This window comes from Canis lupus, chromosome 22, assembly GCF_003254725.2.
Source record: "Canis lupus dingo isolate Sandy chromosome 22, ASM325472v2, whole genome shotgun sequence".
Classification (NCBI taxonomy): domain Eukaryota; kingdom Metazoa; phylum Chordata; class Mammalia; order Carnivora; family Canidae; genus Canis; species Canis lupus.
The window spans coordinates 59,319,075-59,331,899 of record NC_064264.1 but is presented as its reverse complement, the minus strand read 5'-3'; the positions used below and the strand labels follow the sequence as shown (position 1 = coordinate 59,331,899).

The following is a 12,825-nucleotide window of genomic DNA, read 5'->3' as shown; positions in this document are numbered from 1 at the left end:
GGCTCTACCGCGGGGGGGGCTCTACCGCAGCGGGGGGGCTCTACCGCAGGGGGGGCTCTTCCCCGGGGAGGGCCTCTACCGCGGGGGGGAGGCTCTACCGCGGGGGGCGGGGCTTCTACCTCGGCGAGGGCCCGCGCAGGCCCCCCGGTGCTTTGGCCCAAGAGAGAACTGCGAGGTCCACCTGCCACGCGTGCAGGCTGTTAGTGACCGCCTGCCCCGGCAACAAAGGGCGAGAAACCCAGTAATACAGAGCAGGAGGCCAGAGGCGGCACAGGGTCCCCTGCCGTTCTAACGCAGAGGAAGAAGGCTCTCCATTTGGGGAGTTAGTCTAAAGCACCATAGAGAACTGTAACATTTGAGGACATTCAACAAACTTCTGTTCTTCTTGGGGGAAAATCACGACATTCCATCAAGCCTCACAGGAATACTTCAGCTTCATTTAAAAAGAGTTCAGGTCTTTTAAAGTTTGAATAAAGAAAACGGGGTGTTGAGAGGTGTGAAGAGGGCAAAAATCAGGCTTTTTTTCCCATAGTTTAAAAATTCGTAGAAGAAATTACCAACATATTTCCTCCAAATTAAACGGATTTTTTTTTTTTTCCAGTGAATGGCTAAACCAAAGCTGCTTCCTACTCCATCTGGTCTCTCCATAAAAGAATTTTGAGAAAGTATGTACCAAATATGCAGTGAAAATCTTTCATAATTTTAAATGGTTTGCAAAGTTTTAATTTCTGATTTCCTGATGACATTTTGAAACTGTTAAACATCCTTTAAAAAAAAGTCTGATAGACTCCAAAAGCAATAGAAATACAATACCCATCCTCAATCTTAAAAAATTATGAACAAGCTCTTGTTTAAAAGTCAGAAATTTGGGCAGCCCAGGTGGCTCAGCGGTTTAGCGCCACCTTCAGCCCAGGGTGTGATCCTGGAGACCCAGGATGGAGTCCCATATCGGGCTCCCTGCATGGAGCCTGCTTCTCCCTCTGCCTGTGTCTCTGCCTCCCTCCCTCTCTCTCTCTCTCTCTCTCTCTCTCTCTCTCTCTGTATGTCTCTCATGAATAAATAAATAAAATCTTAAAAAAAAAAAAAGTCAAATTTTACATTCTCTTCTCCTTCAACTCCTTTCCATTCCACTTCCCCCAACAAAGTCGTATTCTAAATACATTTTTAAACAAATTTTACTGATCACACTTTTTTTGCAAGAGTCCCATACAAATACAGTCCATCCTCATTCATGGATTCTGTGCAAATTCACTCATTCGATAAAATTTGTTTGTAACCCCTATTCAGTATTTGTGGCTCTTTCTCATTTATAGACACATACAGAGCAGTAAAATTTTGAACGCCCTTTATGCACAAATTCCTAGCTCTGTGTGCATAATAAGGTTATGCTCTGCCATCTTGTTTCAGCTGGTAACATGAGCAGATATCCTTTTTGCAGTCTACTGGCACCACATTTTTCACATTTTCGTGCTTTTTGCTGGTGGTTTTGCTGATTTAAATGGCCCCCCAGCATAGTGCTAAAGCACTAGGTAATGCTCCCAAACGCAAGAAGGCTGTAACGTGCCTTACAGAGAAAATACATGTGTTAGATAAGTTTCATTCAGGCCTGAGTCATAGTGCTGTTGGCCATGAATTCAATGTTAATGAATCAACAATACGGTACATCCAGAAAAAGGAAGAGGACATTTGCAGATCTGTGCGTTAGGCCGCTCCCGAAAGTGCTAAAGTGACCTCTATAGTGCGTGACGCAGCTATGGAAAAGATGGAAAAGCAGCTAAACTTATGGATTCAAGAGATGTCAACCAATAAAAAGAGCATAGTAGACAGTGTTGTTGTGAGGCTGAAAGCCAAGGAAATTTACAGACATGTTACCCAGAGTCAGGAAAAGGTTAAACCCTTCTCTGCTAGTGCAGGCTGGCTTGCACATTTCAAAAGGCCATACCACATGAAAAATGTTCATACCGATGAAAAATTTGCAGGCAAGGCAGGTCCTGCAGATCAGGAAGCTGCAGAAGAATTTAAAAAGTATCTGCTAAGCATTGTACATGAAAAGGGTTATATGGAAGAGCAAGTTTTCAATGCTGATGAGACAGGTTTGTTTTATAAGAATGTTGGCAGACAAACCTATATAATGCAAATGGCCTCCAAGGCTCCTGGCTATGAATCATTCAAAGACCGTGCAGCCTTGCTACTGTGTGTCAATGCCAAGGGTGATTTTAAGTGTAAACCCCTAATGGTACACAGAGCACAAAACCCACGAGCACTTAGAGGCAAAAATCTGAACTGCATGCCAGTCCACAGGAGATGGAACAAAAAAGCACGGATGGCCTCCGAAATATTCTGGGATTGGTTCCACAACTGCTCTATCCCAGAAGCTGAACGCTATCTCCATAGCAAAAACCTTGCCTTCAGGATTTTATTAATTTTGGATAATGCCCCAGTTCATTGCCATGAAGAACTTGAAAATGCCCACCCTGACACAGAAGTTCTCTTCATGCCCCCAAACACTGCCTCTCTCATCCAACCCCTCAGTCAGGGCATAATAAAAGCTTTCAATGCATATTATACCAGGGAGCTTTACAGCAAGGCTTTTGAGGCTCTTGACACCAATGAGGAAACTACCATGATGGGCTACTGGAAATCCATCAGTATATGCAATGTCATAGATTATATCAACACAGCCTGGGACAGCATCAAGCAGACCACCATTAATAACTGCTGGAAATGTTTGGCCAAACTGCGTGAAAATTTTTTAAGGTGTTACAGAAAATATTAAGAACAGTGTCAAAAACATAATGCATATTGCACAGCAAATAAGTGGAGAAGGCTTCAGAGACATGAGGGAAGGAGATGTGGAGGAAATTTTGGCAGAAATGGCAGTAGAACCCACCAAAAAAGACCTGGACGAGATGGCAAAGCATGGCACTGGAGTCAGTGATGATGATGATGGCGATGAAAGTCAGCCTAAGACTCCAAGAATTGTCCCTCTCACAGCAGCCAAAATATCAGAATGGAATTCTGCCCTTGAAAAAATTTTCAGGGATTCCCTGGGTGGCTCAGCGGTTTAGAGCCTGCCTTTGGCCCGGGGCATGATCCTGGAGACCAGGGATCGAGTCCCACATCAGGCTCCCTGCATGCAGCCTGTTTCTCCCTCTGCCTGTGTGTGTGTGTGTGTGTGTGTGTGTGTGTGTGTGTGTGTCTCAGGAATAAATAAATAAAATCTTTTTTAAAAATTTAAAAATATTTTTTTCAATGACATGGAAGAGTGTGACCCTGTGCCAGAACGCAGCCTCACATTTAAGCGCTTGACCTCCACTGCATTTGTCCCTTATGCTGAAACACTTAAAAATTTGAGGCAAAAAGCCAAGCAGACAAGGCTGAAGGAATTTTTCAAGCCAGTGTGGGAGGGAACGTTGCTGACACCATCACCAATTTGTGAAAGCCAAAATCCTGAGGTAGAACCACTGGATCTCACATGCCACCCTTGCTGATGCCTTCCTCTTCTGCCAAGTAAGTCACCAAGTCACCTACTGTCCTTTGGTTTTCCAAACCTTGGACAGGCCAAGGTCACAGGTTTAACCACACTGCCCTTTGCCCCATCACAAAGTAAGCTCCACCACAAGTAAGGTTTAGTTAATGTGTTCACAGGATTCCAAGTATTTCATCTTTACATAATGCTTTCTTTCCTATGCAACATATAGTATGTGCTGCTGTGTGTGTGCGCAACTGTGCCTTAACTGAGGTAGTGTTTCCTTAGGAAGAATTAATTATTCATGAAGAACACATAATAAATAAGCTGTCTTCAAACAGAAACACATCTAATACAAGATCACGTGTCTATTGGAACCAATCCTGCACTTCCTCTAGGAACACTGCTTCAGTAGTTTCTAGTTCAGTGTTCACAGTGACTTTGTAGCACACACTGTCACAAATAGCAAAAGTCAGCTCTATCTTTAAGATTATTAAGTTATAGGGATCCCTGGGTGGCGCAGCGGTTTGGCGCCTGCCTTTGGCCCGGGCGCTATCCTGGAGACCCGGGATCAAATCCCACGTCGGGCTCCCGGTACATGGAGCCTGCTTCTCCCTCTGCCTGTGTCTCTGCCTCTCTCTCTCTCTCTCTGTGATGACTATCATAAATAAATAAAAATTAAAAACAAAAAACAAAAAAAAGATTATTAAGTTATAAAGATCTAATTGTTAACAAGTTTTCTTCTAAAGTAACACACTAAAAAAATAAAGTAACACACTATTAAGAGTACACAAAGGATGGGAACAATTCTTTAAAGCTTTTAAGGAAAATTACCAAATGTAAAATGTAAAACCTTATCTGGAAATGTGTATCTTAGTGAGATATAGAGAGGTTTGTTTGTTTTTTTAATTAGCTTATTTACTCATGGACAACTATCACTTACTGCTAGAAAGAAACATAGTCCAGCATTAATTCTATTCTTGTCTTGGGTTTTTTTTATGTAAACACTGAGAAACCTCATTCCTAAAAATAAGAAATGGAAGGAGTTTTGTCATTTTATGCCTTCTGAATTATGCAGCCTAAGTCCAGGTATAATTGATCATAAGTAAAATTTTGAAAGCATCAGTTAACAGCCTGATTAGAGTCTCCTGCAGTCTCTATGAAAGCAAGCAAGAAGCAGCCCCTGGGCTGCAGAATTCCAGACATTAGAGCCATTCACTTCTCAACACCATAGGTCTCTGTTACTTACGCAGCCAGGAGGTCTTCCATCTTGCAGCAGTGTGCCTTGGAGATAAGTGAGTGAACGATCTGCCTTTTTACATGAAGCAGGAGAAGGGGGTGTTGGGACAGCTCCATGAGCTTGTTGACTTCCCTGATCTCAGGCACATTCTCAAGATAGGTCAGTTACAGGTGAGCACATGTACAAGCTGCAACTGGACATGAACTCCTTTAAAAGTCTCCACATGCATGCACATGGGTGCATGGAACTAGTTCATTCTAAGAATGCTGTACCTCAAACAACATACTTGTATGGAAGACTGTAATGTAAAAGAGTCAAAACTCTATAGTAAGAACCACCTAACCCTGTAACATACATGCTGACCTTGGACAAGTCACTCAACCCCTCTGGATCTACACACTTATCCCCAGTTTAAGGCTTAGCCTTTCTCTCAGAGTTGTTGGGAGGATAATAAATTAATTCAACAATACTAGACCTAGGCTTCATGCCAGATCACTTGATAAGCACTGTAACTGCAAAGAAGAGAAACAAGGCCCCTGCCCTCAGTGAGGCAGGGAAGAATCTCACACAACATATGGCAAGTGGACCATAGAAGCACAGAGAAAAGAAGCATAAATACTGTGGACATAGGGGAGGGCCAGAGGTTTAACCAACAAAAAGAACATCTGAAGGGATCCCTGGGTGGCTCAGTGATTTAGCGCCTGCCTTCAACCCAGGACGTGATCCTGGAGTCCCGGAATTGAGTCCCACATCAGACTAATGCATGGGGCCTGCTTCTCCCTCTGTGTCTCTGCTTCTGTGTGTGTGTGTGTGTGTCATGAATAAATAAATAAAATCTTAAAAAAAAAAAAAAACAGGGACATCTGAGTTAGAACTGAAACAGTAGAGGCAAATGTAACTGCATTTTCAAAGGTGTGACATTTGAGAAGCCAGTGGTGTTTTCAAGGACTGTGAGTAACCAAGGACAGCTGAGGTCATGGGTTAGACTGCAGGGGAAGAACTAAATCAGAAATGATGCAAAAGAAGATATTCCCCAGTCCTCCTGCACACCTCAGTAAAGAAGCTATATGAGTGATAGTGAGCACATGAACAAGTCATCAGGTAAATTCAGATTAAAACCACAGGTAATACTACATACCCACCAGAATAGATAGAAGACAGACACTATCAAGTGTTGGCAAGGATGGAAGGCCATTGGCGCCCAATACCTGACTGGTGGGAGTGTGAAGGCATATTCTTGGAAAATTGGCAATTTCTCAAGAAGTTAAACAACCGAAGCCCCAGCAATTCCACCCCTAGGTATTTACCTTAGAGAGATGAAAACACATCCACAAAAAGCTGTGTATGAGAATGTGCACCAGGTGCCTGGGTGGTTCAGTTAGGCTTCCAACTCTTATTTTTGGCTCAGGTCATGATCTCAGGGTTGTAGACTGAGCCCCACATCAGGCTTTGCACTGGGTGTGGAGCCTGCTGGAGTTTCTCTCCCTCCCCCTCCATCAAAAAACAGCAGCTTTACATATAATCACTAATGCCTCCACAACCCAGAGACAACAGTTCCTCTCTCCAGTGGCCACCTTCCAATGACCAACAATAGCCCAATTCACTCTGTAGAAATACTGTCCAAATTTCTCACAGTAATTAACTCCAGGCTTTTCCATCAAGAACTCTAATCAGTCAAAAGATAGACAGTGTACAAGCTGTGCAACTGGGCATGAACTCCTTTAAAAGGTATAGTGACTTTCCTTTGAGATGACAACTTTTGTATTCAATATTTGATAAAGGATGTGTCAGGAGTTCTGAGACTTTGCAATAAACTACATCACAGCAATGTTATGGTCATACTTCAGAGACCTCCACAGCTGTCCAGTTTACCCCTTCTCAACTCCTCTCTACTACTCACTGCATGCTAGGAACATGGGAACATGCAGTGTCCTGTCAGCTGGCCATTCTTGGTCCAAGCAACATGCCAGCTGAGGCAACTAGCTGCCTTCACCACAAGTGCTTAGAGAGTCTGAGTTTACAAAACTTCATGAGAAAGAACAGGCACTTCTAGCAAGGCAACTAATTCAAACAGGTCCAGCGCACTGCAAAGATTAAGATCCAGGATACAGAAAACTCCTAGAGTATACTCTGGGAAACACCTAACTGCCCAGGATTGCCATTCCCAGAGATTCTGATTGAGTAGTTTGAGTACAGTTCAGAAGTTGGGACTCTGAAATCCCCTCATCTGACTGATTTTCAGCCACATTTGGAACACGGGTGCTGTAACTCGGTGTTTCTCAAACACAGACGTGCACCAGAACACCCAGAGTTACATTACTATGCCCTGCCAGAGTCTAATCAGTAGGTCTGCGGTGGAACCCAAGGATGTGGACTTCTGACATTCACAGAAGATGCTGATGGTACCAGGATCCTACTTAGTGGCAGAAGTCAACTGAATAATTAATGAAGAAATGTTCCCTGTTTTTCCCGCATTGGGAAATCAAATTCCCAACCACAGGAACAAAGGTTTCTGCCATCAACAGCCTCATCACCACAGCTACAGAGAATCACTTCCTCTGAACATCCGTGATTCTGTATGCAACCCCCACCCTGTAGCCAGACTTACTTGTGCACATCTTATCTCCCCTGTTAGACTCAAGCTCCCTGAGTGCAGGAGCCTAAAATGTCTCTGATTAAACAGTCAGCATACTACCTGCTTAGGTTACTAAACTCATGGAGACGATGTTAACATAGAAAGGGTCAGAGAACCTAGAAGAGGAAACAGGGACTATGGAGAAATAACCTCCCTAAATGTATGCAACCTGCATACTTCACCAGCCTGCACCAGGAGGCAGACCTCTGAGGGCTACAGCAACTAGGCTCCCCTACTCCCACTCCTAGGGGGTTCAGCCAATTGGAAGCCCTAGCAGGAATCCGGTGGCAGCTGCCACAGTGATGTGCTGGAACTGCTTCCAAGAACTGACCACACATGCTCCCTACCCTAGCTCTATATTCAGAAACACCTCATTGGTAGCTGGCATCATCCGTGGTGCAAGTATTTACACCACAGAAATCGGCAGACACTACAAATCAGGGCTCCTCACCACAGGGAACCCACTGTTAAACCTTTACCAACATACCACTGGCTGTGTGTCTTGACTGCAGACCACAGCTCCTGTCAGGACCTCCCACCAGCTCCAGTAACCCACTCCCCTCACTGTTCCCTTCAGGCTTAGGGGAAGTCATGGCTTCTGGAAGTGCCTCCACGTGTCTTACTGGCTGTCCTTACCCCTGCCCACACTTTGTCAATACCTTCTTCATTAAACTCTTGAACCACCTCTGCTTAGTGTGCTATCTGTTTGCTGCTGGGACCCTAACCTAATGAACTTCCTGGTGGTACAGTTAAAAATAGAACAGAGTGTCACAGAAACAGATGGGAAATAACTCAGAGAGAGGATTAAGTCAATTACAGCACTGTACCTCCACAAACAGAGCACCACCCACCAGAGCCTTTAAAAAGGCAGCAGCTTTTAATGACTGATCTATTATGACTCCTAGTTAGTATAACTAAGTATAACTAAGTGGGGAAAGGAACACGGGAAACATATGCATAACATGCTACCTTCAGTGTAAAAAAAAAAAAAGGAAGAAATTTGCATAGGTGCTTAGAAATGCATGAAATTTCTCTAGAAGCTCATGCCAGATACTTTTAACAGAGGTTGCCTTTAGCAAAAGGAACAAGGGCCTGGTGGGCAAGGGAAGAAGGGAAACTTGCTTTCCACTTTATACTTGTTTGTGCCCTGTGAATTTTATACCTCATGTAAGTATTATTAATAGACACATGTTTTAAAAGAAGAGGAAGAAGAACACTCCAATCTAGTGTTCTCCTCAGGCCAAGATGCCTTCCCCCTTACAAAACAGTCCTCAGAGAGCCCAGCTGCCAGTGGGCTGGGGTCCTTGTAGAACCTCCCTCACACCCATGTGGAGGTACAATGCTATGGTTAAAATCCTAAGGTCACCTTAATGAGCACTTCGTAATTCCTCTGATTTCTAATTACCTGTTTTAATATAACCTCTGTTTTATTATAGTTAGACTGCAGCTGCCTCCTGATCAGGGATTATGCTCTTCAACAGCACTCTGCACTCATTCTACTGTGAATGATGTTCAATGGAGTGAAAATATAGTTCGAGAGAGCTCACTTGGCAGTCTACAAGGCATCTTCCTCCAAACCCACTAGAAAACAAATGAAGCATCCAGGAGAAGTTAAGGAATCCGTTGCTAAATGCCAGATAAGTAAATTATCTCCCCAAAAGGTATAGCCTAGGATTAGAAGTAGCTTACTGAAGAAAAAAAAAAAATAAGCCTTTAATAAAGTATATTCTTCTTTTGCTCTCCTCCTTCAACATATCCCAAAGCCCAATTCTTGTACAGATGCTACAATCATTTGGGAAAAAATAAAATGTATTCCACTAGTGTGGAACCAGCCAAAATAAAAGGCAAAGCCAAATATGAATGTGCAAAACCTCCAGTTCCCAAACTAAATTCATATATCCAAGACATGTGGCATGTCAAAGAGAGGACCAGCAAGACTGTACGGCTTAAATTAACTCATGTGTCCCCAGAGGCTTTCTTCCCACAAACTCCAGAAGCACATTTTTAGACCTCAGAGATGGTGGAAACCATCCAAACTTCATGCCAATGCCAAAAATGGATTTTAAAAAATATGAACATAAAACATTAATCAGATAACCTAGAATAAATTTCTCCACTGAAGTTGTATTTTCTTCCCTCTGTGATGTTAGATCAAGATAGGCAGGTGTGCATTAGTTGTCAGGTAAGAGCAATCTGCCAAAGAGCACATGCTCTCCCTGGCTGTGATTTGGACCCCAGAGAAGCTGGGGTGCGTGGACGGGCCATTGTTAATTGCATGTCTCATTACATTGTGTAAGCAGATGCCATTTGGTATGCCTTTGAAGGATCTTAATGCAGGAAAACAGGAACAAATTCATTAAAAAACTCAAACTGGGCCTTGTCAGAAATTTTTCTTATCTACAGTTTTCAGTGGTTCATATAGAATTATCTTTTTTTCTCATTCCCCATGCCTGTGAACTACTGAAAACAACCCATGAATGGTGGCACAGCATTTTGCAAACCTGAACCACTGCTTGCTTTTTTCTTAAGCTTCATTTCTATGTTGTTTCTGACCCTTGGAATCCATTTCCCCTCTTATTGAACACATTTCAGAATGGTTGGCTATAGTGGTGATACCTTTTATTGTTGTCCCTCAGTGGGGACTGTTTCCTCATGGAAAAGCCTATGGAGAAGGTCTGTGGTCCCTGGTGGAAATGTGCTAAATAAACCCAAAGTGGGTACTTGCTGTATATGCTTGTGGTATCAGTGCAGCAAGTAGGGCTGAAAACCTGCCAGGACAGGAGGAATCCCATCTGTGTTCCCACCACCACCACCACCCCCACCGAGAGAGAAGCCATGCATTCTGCTCTCCGAATGGGCAGCTTGGTCTTACACGTTTGCTCCTTGCCTCACCCCAACACCCTACCTTGGACCAAGACACCTCAACCTAGAATGTCCTCTCCCATCCCTGCAGCCACCAATGGCATTCCACTGTATAAATCCGTATTCTCAGATGTCTCAGAGGACTTTTAAGTTTTTCCCTGCTGTTCCCCATTTGTTTTACCTTGGCTACTCATCCTAGCTTCTGAAGGAGCTTCTGAATGCCCCTATCTGCGCAGCAAAACCCAAGCACCATGGTAGGAGCTACAGAGCAGTTCACTGCCTTGTGCCCTTCTCTCCCAGCTAAGGAATCTTCCATTTTCAAACTGCTTGAGAAGCTGCACCCAAGGCAAGTTAAAGCTTCAGAGTCAGAACACTGGACAGTGACCACCTGAGAATGTGCTCTATTTTAATCGACGTGATAGCGTGTGGGAGGTTAGAGGCATGTGGAGAAAACCAGATGATTTTGGAGCCTGGGAAGCTAAACGGAGCCTTCATCAGAGGAAGCAATCTGACTAAAGGGATAGAAGACAGCTGAGGACCTGTGCTGGTGAGCGTCTCTCTATAAATAGCAGTTGAGACCCTCCCTAGTGGGAAACGCCTGGGGAAAGAGAACCCACACCTGGAATGCTCTCAGAACTCTGCAGCCAGTTCAGAATTTCCTGTTAACTGCGAATAATAAAAACATGATAAACAGATCATTAAGTTTTCTTCTGAAACATTTAAGTATCGGTATATGGGCAGCAGCTGTGAATGAGTTGTGTCTATAGATAGGAAATACATTTTCAAAAACTCACTTAGAAAAACTGACCTTCGTTAGTTAAAGATATAGGGCTGCCAATGTATACTCAGGAATTCTATTTCTTCTGTATTACTATAACTGGAATATCTCCCTGCATATTTATAATTTGCCTGTCACATGACTCCTCTGCTCAAAACCCCAAAAGTTCCCAGTTTCCTCAGTAAAACCAAAGTCCTAGAGAAGAATGGAAGACAAGCCATAGACTAAGAGAAAGTATTTACATAAGACATATACAATCAAGGACTTGTACCCGAAATATACAAAGCATTCCTAAAACTCAACAATAATAAAACAAACAGCCCAACTTAAAAATGGGCAAAAGACCTGAACAGACTCCTTGCCAAAGAAGATATATAGATGGCAAGTAAGCATATGAAAACATGCTCCATATCATATATCATCAGAGAACTGAAAATTAAAACAAGGAGAAACCACTACACACCTATTAAAATGGCCAGAATCCAACACCATTTGCTGGTGAGGATGTGGCACAACAAGAACTCTCATTCAATCCTGGTGGGGATGCAAAATGGCGCCAACAATTTGGTGGTTTCTTACCAAACTTAACATATTCATACCATACGATCCAGCAATCTTGCTCCTTTGGTGCTTCAACCCAAGAGCTGAAAACACATCCTTGCAAAAACCTGAACACAAATGTCTACAGCAGCTTTATTTGCCAAAACCTGGATGTAATCAAGATGACCTGCAGTAGTGAATGTGTAAATAAACTGAGGTGCATCCAGACAGTGGGAAACCAGAGATAAAAAAGAAATGATCTGTTAAGCCATAAGAAGACATGGAGGAAACTTAAATGCATATTTCTAAGGGACAGCAGCCGATCTGAAGAGGCTACATCCTGTATGATTTCAACTATATGGCATTCTGGAAAAGGCACAACTATGGAGACAGTAAGATCAGTGGTTGCCAGGGGCTGGCAGAATGAACAGACAAGCACGGAAGATTTTCAGGGCAGTGGAACCACTCTGTATGACACTGTAATGGTGGATACATGTCATTATACATTTGTCCAAACCCATAGGGTACACAACAAAGCGAACCCTAATATATACTGTGGGCTTTAGTTAATAATGTATCAGTATCGGTTCAATGGTGACAAGTATACCGCGCTAATGACAATGTTAATAGGGGAAAGAGGGGGTAGGTGGGAATTCTCTGTACTTTCTGCCCAGTTTTCTGGAAACCTAAACTACTCTAGAAAATAAAGCTTCTTAATTTTTTTGAAGTCAGAGTCCCTGTGATGGCTAAGCAAGCCCTGCACAATCTGCTCTCTTGTTCCCTCCTTGAACTCATCAGCCAGCTACTCTCCTCTATTTCACAATGATCTCTGCTGTGTCCAGAACTTGCCAGGAAGGCTCTTACCTCAGGGCCTTTGCACAGGCTATTCCCCTTGCCTGAAATCCCATCTCCCAGACATTCACGTCATTCCTTTGCTCAGATTCATGGAGTCTGGGGATCCCTGGGTGGCGCAGCAGTTTGGTGCCTGCCTTTGGCCCAGGGCGCGATCCTGGAGTCCCGGGATCGAATCCCACATCAGGCTCCCGGTGCATGGAGCCTGCTTCTCCCTCTGCCTGTGTCTCTGCCTCTCTCTCTCTGACTATCATAAATAAATAAAAATTAAAAAAAAAGATTCATGGAGTCTTTATTTAAATGCCACTTCTCAGTAACGTCTGCCCTATCAGATATAAAATGGCAACATTGCCTAGCTGCTGGCATTCCCATTCCTCCTCTTCCTGTTCCTTCTCTCCAGAGCACTTACATGGTCTAACATGCTATGTAATCTACTTGTGTCCTGCATT

General features: G+C 43.4%; 1 protein-coding gene across 5 annotated transcripts in view; it reads right to left on the bottom strand.

Annotated features, from left to right (window-relative positions):
- Nucleotides 1–12,825, bottom strand: part of ARHGEF7 (Rho guanine nucleotide exchange factor 7) — a 126,868-nt gene that overhangs the window by 99,040 nt on the left and 15,003 nt on the right. The window lies entirely within an intron of this gene.